Source organism: Protopterus annectens, chromosome 10.part0, assembly GCF_019279795.1.
Source record: "Protopterus annectens isolate FY-2018-M chromosome 10.part0, PAN1.0, whole genome shotgun sequence".
Taxonomy (NCBI): Eukaryota; Metazoa; Chordata; order Ceratodontiformes; family Protopteridae; genus Protopterus; species Protopterus annectens.
The window spans coordinates 186,619,842-186,641,280 of NC_056744.1; the positions used below are offsets into that span (position 1 = coordinate 186,619,842).

At 37.6% G+C, this 21,439-nt stretch overlaps 1 protein-coding gene across 1 annotated transcript in view; it reads left to right on the forward strand.

Annotated features, from left to right (window-relative positions):
* Nucleotides 1-21,439, forward strand: part of TTYH2 (tweety family member 2) — a 2,201,930-nt gene that overhangs the window by 2,057,315 nt on the left and 123,176 nt on the right. The gene's annotated exons all lie outside the window — the stretch shown is intronic.

Genomic DNA, 21,439 nt, shown 5'->3' on the forward strand with positions numbered 1-21,439 from the left:
ATTATTGTAACTGCTTTTGTTGACTTTTTAACATGGTGAGCATGTTTGACTGAAAAATAGGTTTGTCGAATTCCAAAAATACCAGCGGTTGGAATATTGATGTGTAGTAGGTTTTGTAAAGTTTGTCTGCATGCAGGTAAGTAGAAGTTTTTGTTTCTGATGACAGAACTTTTAGATATAGTTAATGTTTTCAGCATTAAGCTTAGGAATGCCTGTGTATGTAAGTTTTTCCATATTAGATAAGGGGATAGATTCAGTACTGTGTGTATGTGTAGTATTTGTGGTGTATGCCTGAGTGGAAGGTGTATGTCTCTGCAGGTGTTTGCAGGTTAGTTGGTTAGAGTAATGGCTATGTTAGGGATTCGATTTAGTTTTGAGCATGTGTCTGCATGTCTTGTGTAATGGGATTGTTAGTAAAAGGGTTTGCTACGATAATGTTTAGGTGGAAGTTAGGGGCAGCAACAAGGTTATTGTTTGCGCATGACTAAGGTGGGATGGCGTGAAGGCACCTCATCCATCTTTACTCATGTAGCCAAACCACAGGTTAAAAAGATCACACAGACAAAGCATTCAGTAAAATCTGCAAGAAAGACCCAACCAAGCTAAAGTCTTCATTGTGTCAGACCTTAAACCGTCACTAGTAGAGACCCATGGGATATACGCAAATTGCCCCTTAAGGACATTGCTGTGTTTCAGCTATGTGACTTCTGAATACCCATTACTTATTTACTTTTTGGTATATTTAGGCAAAAAAACCTAAACACCACTAACTGTAGACATGCATATTTCAGCTATTTTCATGACCTCATCAGTACAGTACAGTATAAGTAGATTCTTTGGCTATACTTCAGAAACACCGAGCTTAGAATCCAGCATGGATGCCTTGCAAAATATCCCAAGCAACATCAAAATCAAAGTGTAAACTTGTCACACAGACAAACCATTCAGTAAAAACTGTAGGACAGGATTGTTGCATAAATTGTCAGACAAAAGTTTCTTCATGTATGTAGTTACCCTTTGCAGCTAGAGATACTTTATTGCTTAATATACTTATCTGAAAAATAATAAATGGTTACTGTCCACCATTTCTTAGCAGACTGCCCTTTCGAAACCAATCCTGTGCTCTTAGAAGTAATGACAGTATTCAGTAATAGGTCTCCATTCACCCTGGGTATGTGAAAGATTTTTCTAGTAAATACTTCCAGTTGTTTGGAGCAAGCTGCCAGAGAATGTACGGAATATAGACCAAGTACTGATTTTCAAGAAAACACTCTTAAGACCATCTGTTCAAAAAATAAATGCAAGTGCTATGGAGACTTGAGCTTGTTATGTAAATTCTTAGGTTTAGTGTACTTGGTGGTTCCATTCCAAAATGTGCAGATTTAGTCTGTTTTGATATTGCCTTTGACAGCAAGAGTGATGCAGAGAAATTACCCCTTTTTGTTTTGTACAGCCATGCAACCTTTACTTGCTTAGTCGTAGTCCTAACCCATTAATCTGTAATAAATAATCTTACAGAGCTGTGACATATGCTTACAAACAATTCTGTTTTATAATGACGTTTAAATTGTATATTCAATCACTAATAATGCATGCATTCTTATAAATATCATTTTATGCTTTACTTATTGTCACACCCTGGCTATGTTTTGTATATCTTTGTCATGTGCCTTAAAGGAAATTTTTTTTTTCCTTTCTTCTTTGTATCCCTAAGTGTATTTCTTACTTATTGTCTTTGTCATTATGGCTCAGGTCATTGCTGAAATGAGTTTGTGGGAAAGTTCACTTATCTGGTTAATAAAATATAAATAAATGTATTTGTTTATTCAGTCTTAGTTGACCAGGTTAGTCCTACTAAGCTAGTATCCTCTCTTTAGGGGGAGGCTCGAGGTGGTACTTGTATTGACTAAGGGGAAATTTGGCCATACTCCAGGGAACTTCCCTTGCTATTCTTTCCACTAAGTACCATGGAATCCTCTTCATCCACCTAAGCTACCACTAACTCAGATAGATGGAACTTTGGTTCAACGTCTCATCTGAAGGACAGCACACCCATGCCTCTTGTACTACACTGCAGTGGCTGTATCAAGCACCAGATGTGGGAGTAAAACCCACAACCTTCCAATCTTCCAGCACTAAAAGCAAGTGTGCTACCTGTTTAACACACTGGTAAATACATAAATAATGTGTAGTTTTGAGTATTCATAAGGTTTCTGTTTAACTTTGTCGACTTGTTCTTCTCTGTAAATGGATCATGAGTAAGAGAGTCTTAAAGTTCCATTCTCTCTAGCTGCTCATTCATTTATAAATAAATACATAATCATGTAAATACAGTTTTATGGATTAGCTAGATTCAGCTGTGTATGTGTTCCTGTCTTACGTCAGGCTAGTTGGGAATACCACACAGTGTGTAAACTTAATCCTTTTGGTATTGACAGAGTAACACAGATACTTAGTTTTTGCTGTTCCACCCACAGATCTATGGGAACTCAAATGTTGCACATCGCTGTTTTCGCATCTGCAGCAACTAGCAGCATGAAACTAAGAAGACAGACTAATTTCACCCAGGAAATTACTCTTGACAAGTTGTGGGCATATATAAAACTCTCTGCCCAATCTTCTTAAATTGATCACCCCTGCTATTACTATTGCAAAGCTTTCTTAGTCAAGGGGAAGAAAAGTTTGGCCATCATATCTGTTATGTTTACATCTATATATAACTTGTAGCCATACCTCTCAACTATCCAAATTTTTGCCTCGTATTTTGGTCTGCTCCTCATAAAATGTTTGGTTTCTGGCAAATCAGCGAGGACTGAATCCAATGAATAGTGACAGACACTTGTTTCAGACTTCCATGACAGGGCTAGCCACCCAGCGGTGTAAACCTTTGCTCTAGATGATTGTCACTACTGGTGGCACCCCGACCCCATGTGCAAAAATGGGAAATAAGGAGTTGTCTATGGATGGAAGGAGGTATGGATTGTTTCAGACTTCATGTTCTTTAGAAAATATATGGTAACACAAAACTTTTTATTATAGCTACTTTCTGTGTTTAGCAACAACAAAACCCAAAGGATCCACCATGGCAGAGTAAGAGTAAAATCTTTAATAACCAGGATAAGCGCTTTCGAGTAATCCAACTCGTTTTCAATTACAAGTACAAAACATAATAAAACACGCAATCTATTTAAAAAACACACTCAACCAATAAAATTGCAATACAGCACACACCTCCAGAAGGTCCAGTCAATTCAATTTCCAAGGTCTACGCCCTCTGAGAACAGGCTTTAATGGTAGAACACTATTAAGCCCTGGCATTCTATCAGCCTGCAGATCTGCAATCCAGTTAACTTCAATCTGTTCTGCTTGTTTACACTAAAACAGCTGCAATGGCAGTGCTATCATTTAGAGGCCTGCCTACATCACAAGATAGTTCCTCATGGTCTCAGGGTGCTATGTTTGCCTACATATGGGAACACATTTCCAGAATTACTGGCACAGTGGCAAGAAATCAGTCTTCAGACAAGTTTTAAATATATGCAGTTGCTAATAGTTATTTTGAACCTGAAGTAAGTTTGTTGACACAAAAAGTGGAAGCTCTGCAGGCGAAGATAGCATCAAGTTTTACTGAGGAAATTTGTGAAAATAAAATGGATGAGCTGTTCTGCTCCCCTGAATGTCTATGAGAGTAGGCTTAAACAGATCAAGTTGAAGAAACTGAGGAGAGACTATAGTGATTTTGTGAGGGGGAATATATTTGTTTGGCCCAAGGAAAGAATGAATACAAGTGTACATCGTTCCAATTCTGCCAATTCCAATAAGACTAAAGCAGATAACCTTCGCAATAGTGATGCTATCCACAGGACAGTGGAGGGAGGAGCTATGGCTGATGCCATGGTTGAGAGGTGTTCATCTAATCAATGACAGTGTGACAGCATTGGTTCAGTAGTGGATTGTGCTGTAACGGGCACTGTTACAATGGGTGCTTTGGCGGACAACTTGCCTCCTACACAGAGCCTACAAGAGCCTACAGAGAGAATTTGGGGGAGAGACCAAAACAGTACTGTACTGGCTCAGGTTTTCCAATATTACCGGTGACAGTCAGACTGAAAGACTTTCAGTCGAGGGAGAGGGTAGACAGCCAGAGCAGAAAGAGGAGGAAAACAGAAATCTGAAGGATACGTTGGTGGTGAATATCTCTGGTATTGAGTTAAGCAGAGAACAGTTGACTGTTTTAAATAAAGGCTTAACGTTTATACCTGCACAACCTCCGAGATTTAGTGAGGTTGTGAAAGTTTTACAGCGGTTTGAGGGAAGTATTATGCTGAAGTGTATGTTTGGAACTGGAGGAGAAGATGTAAATAATGCAACTAGGCTTAGGAAGCCGAGTGTATTTGTCCCTGCCTTGCACCCTGTTGTGGATGCCTTCATTAGGACTTGTGAAGGAGAGATAGCGAAAGTTGTTTATGAGCAGAAGAGAAGGGTCTTCTATAACTTGACCAAGGATGAATATAAAGCTCTTGAAGAACTTGAGTAGAGATGACATCATCATTCGACCGGCAGACAAAGGGGGTGTGGTTGTGATTATGGCGAGCACTAAGTATGACAAAAAGATGATATCTGTGCTTAATGGTCCAGATACCTACACAGAATTAAGAATGTGTGAGTTTAAAAAGATCATTATAGATGTGAAAGAGTTGGAGCTATTCGGGTCACGGGTGATCATGGAGGAGACATATAATTTTGTGAAGACAATGGATCCTGTTATACCTGTGATTAAAGGGTTACCAAAGGTGCATGAAAATAGAATGGACCCACCACTGAGGCCGATAGTCTCTGACAGAGGCTGGGTAACGGAGTGTATGTCATTATGGGTTGAAAGGCATTTCAAACCTGCATTGGAATTTGCACCAGCTGTGTTGGACACCACCCATTTTCTGACTTCTTTATACTCACAGATTTTTGATCAGCAGCTGTCTGAGCATTCGATCTTGGTTGCGCTTGATGTTCACAGTTTATTTACTGTTATACCCAATGACTTTGGGATTAAGGCAATTAGTGATTTTTTGACCGGAAAGAATGTATGTGGACCTCATGAGACTTTACAAATATGCAGTTTTCATGAGTTTATTCTGCATAACAATGTGTTTGTTTGGTATGAAGTATTATTTGCAGAAATGAGGTGTGGCCATGGGCATGGCATGCACCAACATGTATGCCAACTTGGTGTTGGTGCAGTGGGAGGAGTGCTGTGTCCTTGGTCCCCATAATACCTGGAGAAACATTTATTTCTACAAAAGGTTTGTTGATGACCTCTTTATCGTTTAGACAGGGTCAGAAGAACAATTGGTAGATTTTGTGGCTTATTTACAGCAGAGCACTAATTATTTGACCTTTTCAGTTAACCATTCTACCACCTCAATAGCCTTCCTTGATGTGGAGTTATTCATGGATGCATGAGGGTTTCTGCAGATTAGGACCTACAGAAAAGATTGCTGGAAGAACACCTATTTGGAAAGGTGGAGTATGCACCCCCAGCATTTATTTATTTTATTTATTTATTTTATTTTACATTTGTTGACCGGGCTAGTCTAGCTGGATATATGTCCATTTTCAGTAGAGGCCCGGGGAGATAAGCTCCAACATTCAAAATGAGATTACATTAAAAAAACATGTGAATACATTAAAAAAAAAATAAAATATGAAAAAAAAAACTTTACAGCAGTACATGAAACATAGGCAAATAAAGATAACATTTTAACTGGTGACAAAGTTATTAAGTACAAATTTCAAAAAGTAGAACATTTAGATAAGAATATTATTACAAAATATTGCTTAAAGTGGTATTTGTGGTGAATACTAACATAATGTATAGTAATAGAGGATACAGGATAGTATGAAGAAATCTGGCAGATATGTTAGTATATCATGTGGTATAAGAAGTGGAAAGAATACATATATATAGAAATAACTATATATGTATAAATATATATACACACATATCCATACATACATATATATACATATATTTTTAACAATATTTTAAATAGCATATTTTTAACAATGTCATAAAAGGGCAAATTATGCATGCCTCCAGACTGTGTACCCAAGATGATGTGTATGATAGAGAGACTGAGTTTCTGCTGTCATGCTTTGAGGATTGAGGCTACTCTCAGGGAGCCATAAGGATGGCTAGCAGGGAGCATCATATGTGGAGGCAGACTTCTGCAAGACCTTGGTTTGGTAGAGATGGAGTTGGAAGTCCTATTTATCTAGCCCCTCAGACCAGAGGGCATGTGGATCCAGGGTTGGGAGGGTGGCCTAATGGTTAAGGTACTTGCCTTGCAAACACAAGGTGCAGGGTTCGAGTCTCACAAGGGATAATTGGCTAGGCTTAAAATGGCTCACAAGGGCAGTTAGCTTAGTACTAATCTATGAATATATGAACATATGATCAATAGAGGGTGCCTGAAGCTGACTGTTGGTTACAACAGTGATGTGAACAAAATTAAAAGGATTATACATGAGAATTGAAAGATTCTACAGTTGGCTGATGGTATCAAAGACGCCTGTTTATGGGTTCAGGAATGCACCTAATCTAAAGAGACTGCTTTGTTAAAGACTCTGTGGGATGCACTTCTGGACAGCTTGGTTTGGGAGTTCAATGAATAGGAACATTTCCATGTGGGCATTGCAAAGGCTGCGCCTTTATAGACATAAATTTCAACATCCGGTCACTGGACGGGTGTATTGTTTACCTAGTGAAGTGCCAGGATTGTGACTCATTTTATGTTGGCAAAACCAATAGAATGTTGAAATGAGTTTTACAGCACTGCAGAGACATAAGGGCTGGTGCTGAACATAATGCGCTGGCACAGCATGTTAAGAAAAATTTGGGACATACTTTTAAATTTATGGTCCTGCAGTTATGTATGTTGACCAGAAGAGGGGGTGATATTTCCCTCAAAACAGAACAGATTGATGTTTACTGGATTGCAGATCTGCAGGCTGATAGAATGCCAGGGTTTAATAGTGTTCTACCACTAAAGCCTGTTCTCAGAGAGCGTAGACCTTGGAAATTGAATTGATTGGACCTTCTGGGAGGTGTGTGCTGTATTGCAATTTTATTGGTTGAGTGTGGTTTTTAAATAGGTTGTGTTTTATTATGTTTTGTATTTGGGTTTGAAAACAAGTTGGATTACTCGAAAGTGCTTATCCTGGTTATTAAAGGTTTTACTCTTATGCTGCTGTGGTGGATCCTTTGGGTTTTGTTGCTGCATTTGTTATCTACCAAATTGGTCCTTCAGTTCTACTACTTCTGGTTTTATTTGTTTGTTTACTTTCTAACTTTATAAGAGCAATATTTTACCCCTATTTTGGGGCCTTTGTCCCCCTATTATTTCTGGTTTTGTCCATATTTCTTGTGCTAAGAGGTAGAGAGGTATGCTTGTAGCTCAGTTCTCCAATACCCCCTTGGGCTGACAATGCTGCTATGTGCTGTTAGATCCTAAAGTGGCTCTCTAACTCCATATGCATTCCCTAGATAGGAAATGTTTTATCATTGTGCACTCTAATAAGGATTACTCAGTCAGCAGACCACTCAGTCGTCAGACACTCCATGACTAACCTTAACACAAATTCAAATTTAAAAGTGTGTGTAAAGCTGAAACATGCCCCAAGAAAATACACACACAAAGATAAACAGAGGTAAATGCATATAAAACAGTTCTTAAAACAGTCTGGATGTGTATTAAAATAAGATAACTAATCAAACTTGTTATGTAAAATTGTTTAAAAGATAAATCATCTGAACTGCTCAAATATGCCAGGTGTAAAAGCTGCCGACAGAAGGGAACTCCAGAAGATATTATAGTAGCAGTAGGTAATACTGAAGCAACATACCACAATTCTGGAGATTCCGTTAGCCCAAAAGTGCCTAAGCAGGGGCTCTGCATTAGTCTGTAATTGGCCAAGGAGTGCTTTATGATATGAGGAAGCTCATAAAGCGAAGAATAAAGTTAAGACTAGAACTTCCTGGCTATACATAATTGTGCAGGCAGGCAATGTAAACTGAGGAAAACAAGCACACTTTTAAGTACCATGCAGAAGTTAAGAAGAGAAGTTATGTTGTAGCTGCTATCCAGGTCAGTATCCAGGGATCACACACAAAAGTATTTCAGTAGACCATATTGGAGGAGACAAAGTTATGAATTAACAACATCAAGATCTTCATATTAAATCAGAAGCTTTCAGATGATATTCTTTATAATAAGTTGACTTGACATTGGATGGCACCTGGTCCTGAAACATAAGTGACTTGCATGTTCTTTCCAAGATGACTCACCTTGTACATAAAGTCCTATCTGTCTTTCCTATAATAAAATACAGCAGAGACTCGTAAAGTGACATGAATGTTCAAGACCTGTTTCGGAAATATTAAGCTTCAGGCAATTACTTTTCTTTTTTTTTTTTAACACCATTATTGAATTATTGCCTATAACATAGGCAAACATACTTTTATATAAAAGAAAACAAACCATATTAACTTGTTCCCGGTTAATACATTATACACTGCATATATTCTTTTATATAACTTACATTAATCTAAAATTACATAAATTGCTCAATTCCTACCTTCCCTTAAACCTCACTCCTCCCCAGAACATTATTCTGCATGTAATGTTCCCACAGTTTTCATTTATTTTATGTAATTTGTCCTACCCTTTTCTAAAGATTCCACTTTCAGTTATTTTATGTCTTTTACAATATTCAATACTTAAAATACAGTTGGGTTAGGCTTTGATTTCCATTTTCTACTAATTGCTTTTTTGTCAGCCACCAGAATTAAAGTTAACAAGGCCTTACTATACTGAGACAATTCTCTGACATAGTACTTTCTAGGGAATTTTTAAAGTTTGCCAATTTATTACACTCCCAAAACATATGTTCCCATTTACCTCTTTCTTCCCCATCACTCCTCCAATATTTGCCATCAACCTGAGGAAAAATTATTTGGAGTCTGCTTGGGGTATAAAGTAACTATGCAAACACATCCAAGCAAAAATCCTACATCATCTGGACCTTTTTTTGCTTACTTAGGAGCCATACATATGAGCTCCCATTGTTCTCTTGTAAACTGCTTATCCAATCTCTCCTCACCTCCTCTGATTAATTATTTTACTTATCATACAATATTTCATATGCCCTACTAATCATTTATTTTTAACAGCAACATCTGTTCTAGTCAGCTAAAAATTCTGCCAGAGCACGTCATTTACTTAGGATTACTTAACCCCTTTCTCTTTACCTATACTCTGATATCAGTACCTGGTAGGGAAGGCAGTCTCTCGCCTGCAGTCCATGTGTCTTCTTGGTTTCTTCCCATTCTGTTATCTCTCCCATCCTAGTTATTTAATCACAATACCTTGGTTTCTTTGCCAGTTTCCTCAAGTAAATTCCAGCTGCATCTTGCCTATTCTGTGTACTCCTAATTGCAGTCATCCCTATTGACAGAATCTCCTTTCTCCATACTTGTGTTGGCTTAGTTCTTAGAATGCTTTCTGTTGCTTTATGAATTTAATATTAAGAATTGCTGCTGCTGTTCCTCTTAAGGATCTGCATCCAAAATCCCACTGTCTCCTTATTTCATGAATGTCCCTCCTGTTTCATCATCTTCCCTTTCCACTATGAATTATAACTTTCTGCTTGTGTTATGTATATGAGCCTTAACTGCATAGCTCTTAAATATCCCTTCAAATCAGGTAATTCTAAACTACCTGGTTCTATTGGTAGCATCAGCTTCTCCCAACTCTATTGGTAGCATCAGCTTCTCCCAACTGACCCTTGCTTTCTTCCCATTGCAGAAAAGTCCTTCAACTCTCTACCAATTACTATCTGCGGCTTCATTTCTGGTTGATAAAAATGTGCCTGACATGTATATAAAACTAAAGGGACTGAAAAAAATGTACTGATTGTATCTTGCTATCCATAGGCATATCCATGCACAGTACCTTCCAGTTTCTCACTTTTTACATTAGTCTCTTTCCACATAGCCTTAGCTGCCGTAACAGAAGCATTTTTAATCCATACTCCTAAATACTTCATTTTATCGTGTCCCCATAAATGTGTACTGTTGAACTAATTTGTGTCTAGGTACATAATTTACAGCTATAGCATTTGTTTTATCTTCATTAACTTTATATCCTGAAAAGACTTGAAACTGTCTCACAATTTTCCACAACACTGAAATGTCCTTTTATAAGGTACAAAATAATATTGTCTGCAAATGAAGCCAACTTTTCTTGATTACCATACCAATTATATATTTGAATTTTTGAGCCCCTTATTTTCTTTGCAAATGTTTCTAAATATAAAGCAAATAAAGGGGAAAGAGGATGCCCCTGCCTGGTTCCTTCGTTCAGACACAACTTTTTTGAAAGGAATGTTCCCACTTTAATTCTTGCCTCTGATCCCTCGTATATTCTCTTATTTAACCTTGCTATTGTGTCAAGCAATGCAAATGCTTCCATTGTCCGACTCATAAAATCCCAGCTTTGTCTGTCAGATTCTTTCTACGCATCAAGACCTACCAACAATGACAGTATTTTCTTGCATTCTGCTTCCCCCTGGATCATCATTGTTTTATTAATGTCAAATGTTTGTCTCCCCTCCACAAAACCCCATTGATCCGTATGTCAGTTATGACAACACCTTTGTCTTTCTTTTAACTGTTATAGACATTAACACTTTAAAAACATGGTTTAAAATTGAAATGGACCTATATGAAGCAGGGTCTTTTGGGTCTGTTACTGGCTGTAGGTATTATAGCCACCACTGCTTTCTTCCAGCACGTTGGTGCTTCCCTACTTTTAAAATACTGTTTAACAAAACCTTCCAGATCTTTATCATTTTCTTCCGTCCTAGCTTCCATCTTCCATTGGAATACCATATATTCCTGGAGATTTTCCTGTAGATTAATTATACATCGCAGTTTTTATCTAATGTCCTCCTGTCTTAACTATTAATTGTTGAGCCTCATCTACCTATAACCTTGGCGTACTTAAGTCTTCCATAAATATTTCCATTTGTGCTCGCTCTTGATTTCTATATTTCTCTACTTTATACAAATTTTCATGAAATATCCAAAATATTTCTAATACCTCAAAAAAAAATTGCAGAACACCCAGTAACTCCTTAATTTAAAACAAGCACACAAATCTATGTATATCTTCAATTAATAAATTTTAAACCTCCTAATATAAACAATTATCCTACATCAACAGTTGCACTCATAAGCGTTATTTAACCATAAATTAGGGGTTTCCATGCTGAAGTGCATGCAACAGCATTTGCTCCTACTTGCAGTAATTGTTTGTTTATTTTCTAATCTCTGTTCCACTACCAGATGTGTAAAACAACTTGTATGTTTTCAAAACACATTAACTTTTAGCCTTTACAAAAAGTGGGCTTTCATTAAATAAAACTAAATTATACACTGCTCAACAACTGCAATGAAGAATCTGGGTACCAGGAAAGCTGTGATCTCATATTCCCTTCCAGTAATTTCAATCTTTATTTTTATGGCTTTGCTGCCCTTGAACCTTTTAATTTTATATTTCCCTCATCAAACAATTCCCAGACATCTCAAGATTTATTGCCTGCACTCGTAGTCAGCTCATCTCCATGGAAACATAAAACAGAATGTACAACGGCCTTTCTCAGCTCACATTTTCTAAAGGAAAACTTCCCATTGAATTCACAATGTTTTCCTGTTTTTCAAACCCACGTGCTTAAACCAAAAAAATTTTTTTGATTAAGCCCAAGGGTATTAATCCTGACATTCAACTATGCAAAAGTAAGAGAAAACATGAAAACTTTACATATATTATAATTAGTGCATTTTACATCCCCCACCAGACCAATATTACAGCATATTAACTTAAATACGATTTTACTAAGCCTATCTTCTCTTTTTACATTGTAATGCCTACATTTCTTAAAACTAAAAAAGTATTTGGTTGCCTTAGTTCCTTTATCCCATGCTACATTCACTAAAAAGACTAGCCCTCACCCCTCCCCTCATTTTAGATACCCCTGACTTCATACTACACAAATCTGCCTTATTACACGCAATTTATATCATGATATGTTTTATACAAATACTGTTGAGAACAAAAATTGTTTTGCTTAGTTACTGTTTTTTTTATTTTGTGTCCTTCCAAACAATGACATGAAGTAGGGTATATGCTTTTCAGTCGACCCACAAGTTTAACAAAGTCAACAAAAGTTCAATCTTTCTCTGCCACTTTTTCTTGCAAAGTTATATTTCACAAATGTAACTGATGCTTTATAATCTCACATTTATTTACAAATATCAGTGTTGCTGGTTGTCTTCCTGTTCATCTCCATCTGCCAGCTCCAGACTCAATTCCAAGGTACTCCAAATTCATCTAGTCAGTGCCTTAGTCTAGTATGCTCTTCTGTCTCAAGAATTTTCCACTTGGAACATTGGAAAAGATTCGAATGGCAAAGTTAATGTATGAGCTTTTGTATCAGATGGATGAGAAGCAGTCTCCCCTCCTGTTTGATGACTCACTTTTTGTTAGACAAACTTTGGATGTCCTCTTTAGCCTGTTCTTCATAAATAAATGTCTTTGATTCTCCAGGAAAAATATTCTGAAGACAGCTGGATATATCAGCTTGAATCTCACACCTGCCTCTTGACCTTCCCTGATTGCTGGAATAAATTTGCTTCTCTTCTACCTGGTGTAGAGTGAATAATCATTTTCCACAAACACTCTACTGTCTCCAGTTTTTAATGCTGTGCCTTCTGCTAGTTCAGTCAGGATCAACTATTTCTGCTGGTATGATTGCGTCTGTACTAATAAGGATTTTGGCTGCTTTCTCTTCGCCAGATTTGGAGCAAATTCCCAACATGCTGTTTCAATTAACAAATCCTGCTGTGGAATACCAATCTAGTTGCTTATTTGTGCTTTCATAAAATTAATATAGTCTGTTTCTTCCAGTTTCTCTGATATGGTAGAAAATCTCAGGCTTTCTCTGCATGCTCTGTCCTCTAATTCTATCATTTTTTTGAAACGGCTCTTCTTGACAAGTCTCAGACAGCCTTTTTTTATTTCAACCTCTGATTTTTGCAGTTTTATCAGTTCATCTAAATAGCTGCTTAAAGCTTCTTCCATTTTTCCATCCTTTTGTTATCTGAGTCAGTATACTCCTTCAGTGTTTCATTTATTGTAATCATCTTTCAATATATGTAATTTATTTTTTCCTTTAAATTACTGAAAGCCATCTCTTGTATTGATGTTGGAGCTTGAACTGCTTTTTGCTAACCCAGCTGCAGATTCTTCCCAGTTAGTGTTTTCTCTTCACCTTTTTTTCTTTCAGGCTCTCTAAGTTTCTTCTTTGCTGGTATCCAGCCAGTGTAGTTAGTAGCCAGGAAATTAGTTTTATTAACATTGGCAGAATTACTAGAATGTATCTTGCAGTTTCTTTTTTCACACTGGGAGAGCCCAAATTAAGCTGTTGATCAGTGTGCAGCCATCTTAGAAGTCCCACAGGCAATTACATTTCAGTCAATATATACTGTCAAAATCATCATCTGCATGTGATTTGGAGCCTAGCTGTGTGACATTGATAAGTCCTTTACTGTGACCAAGAAGAGCTCGATATGATTAGTGGCTGGGATGTTGGAAGATACTGTCAGTGGAGGGTAATAGTGAGCAACTAGTGCTGACTCACCTGGCTGGGGGAGGGAGTGTTAGTTCAGATGGCTACTTCACCACATGTAAAGTTGTAGTAGCTTAGAAGCAGTATTAACCATAGATATCTTCTTGGCTTACCCAGGTTATTGAGAGCAGCCCTCATTAGTATATGGCTACACACACACACAGCATAGTAGACCTTGCAGTGATGTGAGTGTTCATATTAACCAACAGAGGTGGGTGATAGGGCCTACTAATACACACAAGCGTGTTGCTTGCAGCATTTTGTGTGTGCAGGGGGCACCAGCAACCTCCATGGCTCCCTGGAAGATAGCCCCTCTCTGAGAGAGGCACCCCGAGTGATGGGGAAATAAATGGGCCTAAATCCAATGAGGGGACCTAATGGTCAGCAGACATAAAGATAAAACGCACATAGAAAAAAGTTGTCTGCAAGAGGTTTATCAAATAGCATTTGCTCTCAATGGAAGGAGAAGTGTATATAACTGGTGATCATCTGAGTCAATATACTCCTTCAATGTTTCATTTATTTTAATCATCTGATACAGTAAGGTTCCCTCTATAATGGTTTCTCCTTCTGGAATCATACAGATGGTGAACAATAATGAACTCTAAATTGTACCTTGTGGCACTCTGCAATCCAGGGGTAGAGGGTAGCTGTATTAATACCATAATCCCCCCTCTATAGATATAAAGACAGGTACTGAGTGAACCTGTCCAGGGCACTTGCAATATTATTAAACACTTCAGCCACAGGTATGTTTATATGACTAAGGAAATATGCTTTGTCCATATGACTGTTAAAATTTAATTTTTATCCCAGTATTGAAACCCTTGACACCGCAACTCAGCAGCCTACAAGGGGAACATGCAGACAAAGTGGTGTCCTTTGGTTACTTACAGAGGTATTGCAGTATGATTGATGCTGGTTCAGCAGGACCAAACAGTCCACCATGTCAAATGTCACTGAAAGATCAACAAGGACCAGAACTGAAAAGAAAAATTAACACCTCACCATCTGGAGGTCACTAGCCATTCAGGAGTGGACAGCCTCAGGCATGATGAAATGGCTGCATCTGAGCATGTTCCCTTAAAAATTAATTATGTAACAGTTGTATTTCTTTTTTGTACTTCTTTTCAGTCACCATACCTGTAAAAGCAAGGTTTTAAATGGAGTGGTAATTACAGACAAGTTTGGAATTTGCAAATCTTTGCCTGAGAACTCGATTCAGTAAAACATCATTAAATGGTGCTGGAAAATATTGGTCCCAGAGAGTTCTAACATAGCTGATAAAGGACAGGATCCAGAACTTTTAGGCAAGCCAAAACAAACCTGGTTGAACATGTGCCCAGACGAGGCATCATAAAGTGCTTATTCAAAATCAGGGAGATAAAGTTCATAATCTGGGATCGGAAACTCATACCAGAACTATTGCACGGTTGTTCTGTTTGAAAGTAGCAGGACATACTTGATTACACTATAAAGAGTCTCCAATCTGAAGGTGGCATTTCTGTCTGCAAAGAGCTGATCCAGCTGCAAGACATCGAGACAATTGAAGGACATTCAGAATTTAAGGCAGGCTTGTTTGCAGTGCTTATCCATGGCATAGACCAGCACAGTCAGCCAGTTAAACACACATGATCTCTTCTAAACAAGGACATTACCTCTTCCCAAGAGGTGTCAGGCTGGTAATGACTGCAGTTTTTGTAAAATAAATGACTGATGACAAGAGCTCAGGACTTTGTTTCCATTTAGTCCTTCACCCATCTTAAAGATATGGTATGCAGTTTCATACTATTGCTTAAGTGACCCAGTGTTAAGTGGGTATGCTTGTATTGGGGCAGAATGATCTGGAACAATGGCTAGAGCCTGACTATAATTTAAGTCTGGCTACTTGTAGTCAGCTGCACTGCCCTCACACAGGCGCTGGTAGAGAGCAGATGTCAAATCTTAACTTAAAAGCTGACAAAAATTTCTGAGCTTACTGGCTGGTAAACACCAATGGAAATTGCTTCAGTTTGGTTCCACTACTGAGTCCTCGATTGTCAGTTCAAACACAAAATGCACGCTGTGCCCTTTTCAGTGGTTTGCATGTAAAATGATCAGAACATACCTGAATCATTCATAATGCATATAGTTAGTTTTCACAGTTGTAACACATGACTGTACAGCTATACCTCAGTTAAACAGAATCATCAAATTTGCAGATGACACCGCAGTAATCGGCCTTATCAAGAAGGAAGATGAGGAGGCCTACAGGGAATAAGTGAACCAACTCGTTCATTGGTGCACTGACAACTTGGCACTAAATTCTGGGAAAACCAAGGAAATTATCATCAATTTTAGGAAGAAGAAAAACCTGCATATCCCTATCATCATTAGTGGTGCCGCAGTGGAGAGAGTGAATAGAACCAAATTCCTAGGGGTGCATATATTGCAAGACCTAAGTCGGGGCACAAACAACTTCCTACCTTATAAAGAGTGCCCAAAAATGTCTCCACTTCCTTAGGATACTTCATAGAGCTAACCTTACCCCACAGATCCTACTCACCTTCTACAGAGCCACAGTTAAGAGTGTACTGACAAACAACATAATTTTCTGGTACAGAAATTGCTCTCAAGTTGATCGGGAGGCACTAGATAACACTGTTAAGCCATAAAAATCATGGGCTCCAATCTTCAATCCCTCCAGAACATATATTCAAACAGATGCTATGGCAGAATCCAAAAACTATTGAGGGATATACACCATCCAGCTCATGGACTGTTCAAACTCCTGCCATCAATGAAGCGCTACAGAAGCATTAGATGTAGGACATCCAGATTCCATAAAAGGTTTTTCCCACACACTATCAGACTTGCTAAATAACAAACCCATAGCCTAACACGCTACATGGGTAAAACATTATTTGTGTGTAATATGTCATTGTTTACATAAACTCTCTGAATAACTTGCTTCATATGTCTCTATCTGCGCTTTGAAAAGTGAACTGTAAGTTTATGGTATATATTGCTGGTGGGTAAGTTTATATCTGTGCCTCTCATTTATTATAGTACTTTTTTTTTTTTTTTGCATATCGTTCTATTTCTACTGAGTCCATTCCTGCTGTTGTATCTGTTGTGTTTCTGATGTAAATAGAGCCTTCAAATTTGTTTTTCTTTATTTTTGTATCTTTTTTTATTTCTGTTTAATTTTAATTTTTTATTAATTTAATCTATCTTCCTTCTGTAAACTGTCATTCATATGTTACGAGCCTGAGTATAGAAATTTCATGCAGTGATACATACTTTTTCCTTAGTGTTGATCTGTATGACAAAGTTTACATTTACTTTATCTTTACTTTAGTAAGAGCTACCAACTCTGTATTAGCCCAGTTGCTGTGAACATTTTTCACTGAACTATGCTAAGGTTGTTGAACTTTTTGGAAGATCCTGACACAAGCAGTGTTGATGGTAGATGAAGAGGAACCTGCAAGTAAGCTCCTTTTCTCTGATTTGTGTTCAAGGATGTCAGTGTATCTGCCAGGGACTTAGGACACCTGCGTTGCTGCCATAAATAAAATGGTCATCCCCACACACACATCACCCATTTTATGGCATTGAATAATGCAGGTACTAGTTGCATAACTCTGACAAATGAGTGAAACTGTCATTCAACCAGCTCCACTTTATGACTACAAGGTCAGAATGATGCAACAAGTGAAAGGTGATCATATTCCTTTTGTCACTGGACCTCACATTAGTATACAGGGTCCAGTAAGAGTCAAACGTATATCCATTGTGATAATCAGTGGGCTGCCTGGGTGTTTCACAAAGGAAGGATGGATGAGAAGTTATATGAAGATTCTTCCTCAGCAGCTGCTTAGACTTTAAGACGAGGATTGCACCCAACATCTAAGAAGTTAGCCATATAGTAGCTTAAGGCAGTACCAAACTTCCTGCATGAAAGGAAGGGGTGGAGATGCAAACATGGCAGATGGGTGGAATGCCATCAAGAGATATGTTTTTGTGTTGGATCCCCCTTACCCACTTAACACAATTAAATGCATCAGACAAAATAATATTGTAGCACTTCATCTAAAAAAAAAAAAAAAAAAAAAGTTAAAACTAGATGGAAATTAAAAGTTGTTAGAAGCTCATTCACATTATGTAAATGAGTTTCTACAAAGTTGAATGGCACAATAATGGGAAGAAAAATAAAAAATGGTTTCTTTTTAAGCGTGAACTTCTATCACCCAATAAGTATCATAAGGATGAAATTTTATTTCTAAAAACATAGAAGTTGGTCCTGGCTGTAGTGGTGTCTGTGCCAACATCATATAAAAATGCCTTAGTTTGCACAAATAAGGGAAAAGGGATAGATTCTACTTACCATGCATCATCGTTATCATCAGTGCAAGGTGTGATGAGAACTTATTAGGTTCCCAATTATAAAATAAAAGAAGTAAAAAGAAAAATGTCAGTGCACGAGTATAATTGCCTTCCAAGGTCCTAGATGGTCAAACATAATCACCATTAACTGAAGTCCCCTGGAATATATATAAATACAGGTGTTTATAAGTCCACATACATCCAACAAAGAGCAAAACAAAGACCCAAAAAATAAGTCTGTATATACGGCAGGACAAACAGTTCAATACTTTGTAAACTAAACCAAGGAATCCATTCTCCAAACAGATACCAGTAAACTAAGTCCTAAACTCCTAAAGAATGCTGCATTTCAACTAAGGTATACTAAAGACATTCAGTGAAGAATAAACCACAAAAAATTCAACTTGACTGAGCACAGACATGACAGCTAAGTCAGAAGTTGCAAATAAGTGTAGAAACAGCAACTCTGGGAAAAAGCCAAATGGTCACCACCAGCCAACAATCTCAAAAATAATAAAGGTTTTGGTGCTACACCCAAAAGGGAGAGCAGAATAGCTTAGAAGTTTATTTAGCTGAATCTGTGTGATGGAAGAAACATCTGCTAGCCTAATTTAAAGTGTCATTATTTCGGACATAAAAAAACCCACAAACAAACATAGTTCAACCCAAAAGCAAACTATTTGATCTTCACTTCATCTCAGAAATGAATTTTGTCTGCAGTTCAGCAGTGCAAGAATGAAAAAATTTGAATGTCAAGTGCTTTTCTTGTTTAGGTTAGTAGGTCAAACCAAACTACAGAACTGCTGGGCATGAAAACTCCAGATATTCCACCCAGAAGCATATATGTTGTACCAGTACAAAAGCTGAAGCTAAAATGTGTATGTGTGTGTGTATGTATGTATGTATATATATATATATATATATATATATGGTTCTACCTAACATAATCGAAACCCCAAAACACCGACAACGCAATCACCGAAACCACATAACCGACAGTGCAAAAACACGAAACCCCACACGCCCGACAACGAAATAACCGACTGTACACAAACACGAAACCTCATACACTGTACACACCACAATCACAACAATCAACAAACAAAACACATTCCCTGTCCAAAAACCACACACACAACACAAGCACACCAAAATCCCTACAAACCCACACTAAACCTCACATACACAACTATCTACAACCCTAACCCAAACCCTAACCCTAAGGTCCGTCACTATCGCATACTCAGCTAACCCGCTCCCTAACCCTAACTCACTTAACCCACCCCTAACCCAAACACAATCACTACCACACACTTACCTAACCCGCACACTGACCCTAACTCACTTAACCCACCCCTATCCCCACAGACCGTCAATATCCACACTTACCTTACTCGCACCCTAATGTTCGTCACTACCGCATACTTACACCGCCTTTTCCCATGTCGGCATCCTCTGCATCAGTGTTTTCATCTGTCGCGTCGGTCTTCTGAATTGTCGATCTTCTGGGGCTCGCGATTCGCTTGTCGGTGTTCTGGCATGTCTACTAACTCAGGTAGAACCATATATATATATATATATATATATATATATATATATATATATATATATATAGATATATATATATATATATATATATATAGATATATAGATATATATATATATATATATATATATATATATATATATATATATATATATGGATTCACTTTATAACCTCGAAATGCTGAAATATCGAATTTCAGTATCTCGAGACTATAAAACCGAATCCACAAAACACTGACAAACAAAAACCGTGAAACCACATAACCGAAAACACCGCACACACTACACTAAACATACAACACAACACCCACATCACAACATAAACTAAATAAAACACACATACACAACTCACACACACCCCCCCTGCTTATATATACTAACTCCGAGATCGCACAAACACAACACAAAAGCTCACTCACACACGCACATTCTCCAATCCCTCACACACACTCTAACTCCCACTCAAAATCCTTACAAAACACTCACTCACCTGACATAACACCTACATAGACACATGGCACCGCGCACCACCAAAACACAAACCCGGACATTACGTAGCGCAACTTCATAACCGTGAATTCGACATATATTCGACATATGTGAAATTTGTGATTATGAACGTTTGCTATTTCACACATTCGACTTTATAGCTTCGTGATACTGAAATTCGACATTTCAGTATTTCGATGTTATAAAGTGAACCTATATATATATATATATAGTCTAAGCAAAGTACTGATAATACAAAAAAGATTAAAAGTGGTTTTACAAAAATACTTAAGCATGGCAACCAACTGCTACTATATTACCCTTTAATTTGGAACATTTGTTATCCCGATCACAGCTTTTTTTTTTTTTTATTTTATTTATTTTTATTTTATTTGCCTTTTGTTGATCAGGTTAGTCCCACTAAGCTAGTAGCTTCTTTTCAGAGCAGATCTGAGGTGGTATTTATACTGCTATGGGAAGTTTAGACAGGGCTTCGATACAATTCCCTACGTTGACCAAACCTCAAGCAAAACATATTTTTCTTATTGCACCCTGTCCATTAACCATCCTAAATAACATTTTTAAATGACATTCAGATTGTATAAGTGATTGCAACTCACTCTCTGTCTCACTCTCTAGTTGTTGAAAACAATTGCTAACTAGTTAAACAGTCTGCATTGGAGTGTGTTTTTGTTCCAAGTCTGTCTAACTTGAAGTCATTTTTTTCCCCATTTTTTTCTTTGGAGTAGGTCCTATTACTAACTCCCTTGACCATAACTACAGTTTTCAGCTGACTTTGTCTGCTGTGTGTGATACCTGGTTGCTCCTCCTCCCTTATAAAAGAATTGAATGCTACCTGTTCTGTACTATATAAACTATTGTAGAAGCTGAGGAAAGTCTTTCTTGTTGTTTAATACACATTTGGCTTTTGAAACCCATCATATTTGTTTTGAATATTGGAAGATAAATGCATACATATATATATATATAAGGCCTCCACTGCCAGGTTTGTGTTCCTATTCCTGGCTTCTCCACCAGTCCATTGAGATTCATTTCCAACTAGTGTGATTAGTTAGGTCATGTATGAACTATAATGAACTTCCTTTTATTAGTCCATTTGTCATCACTGACTGTTTCTGGTACAGATTACTAACTTCTCTGCATACATTATTCTGTTACCCTCCCTTCCTCTCCAGTATGTGTTTCAAGATATATGTGTCAGTTACACATCAGTAAGCACACTCACCTTTGATGATGAAAAAAAAAGAATGCTGTGGGTTCTATCCCTGCATTC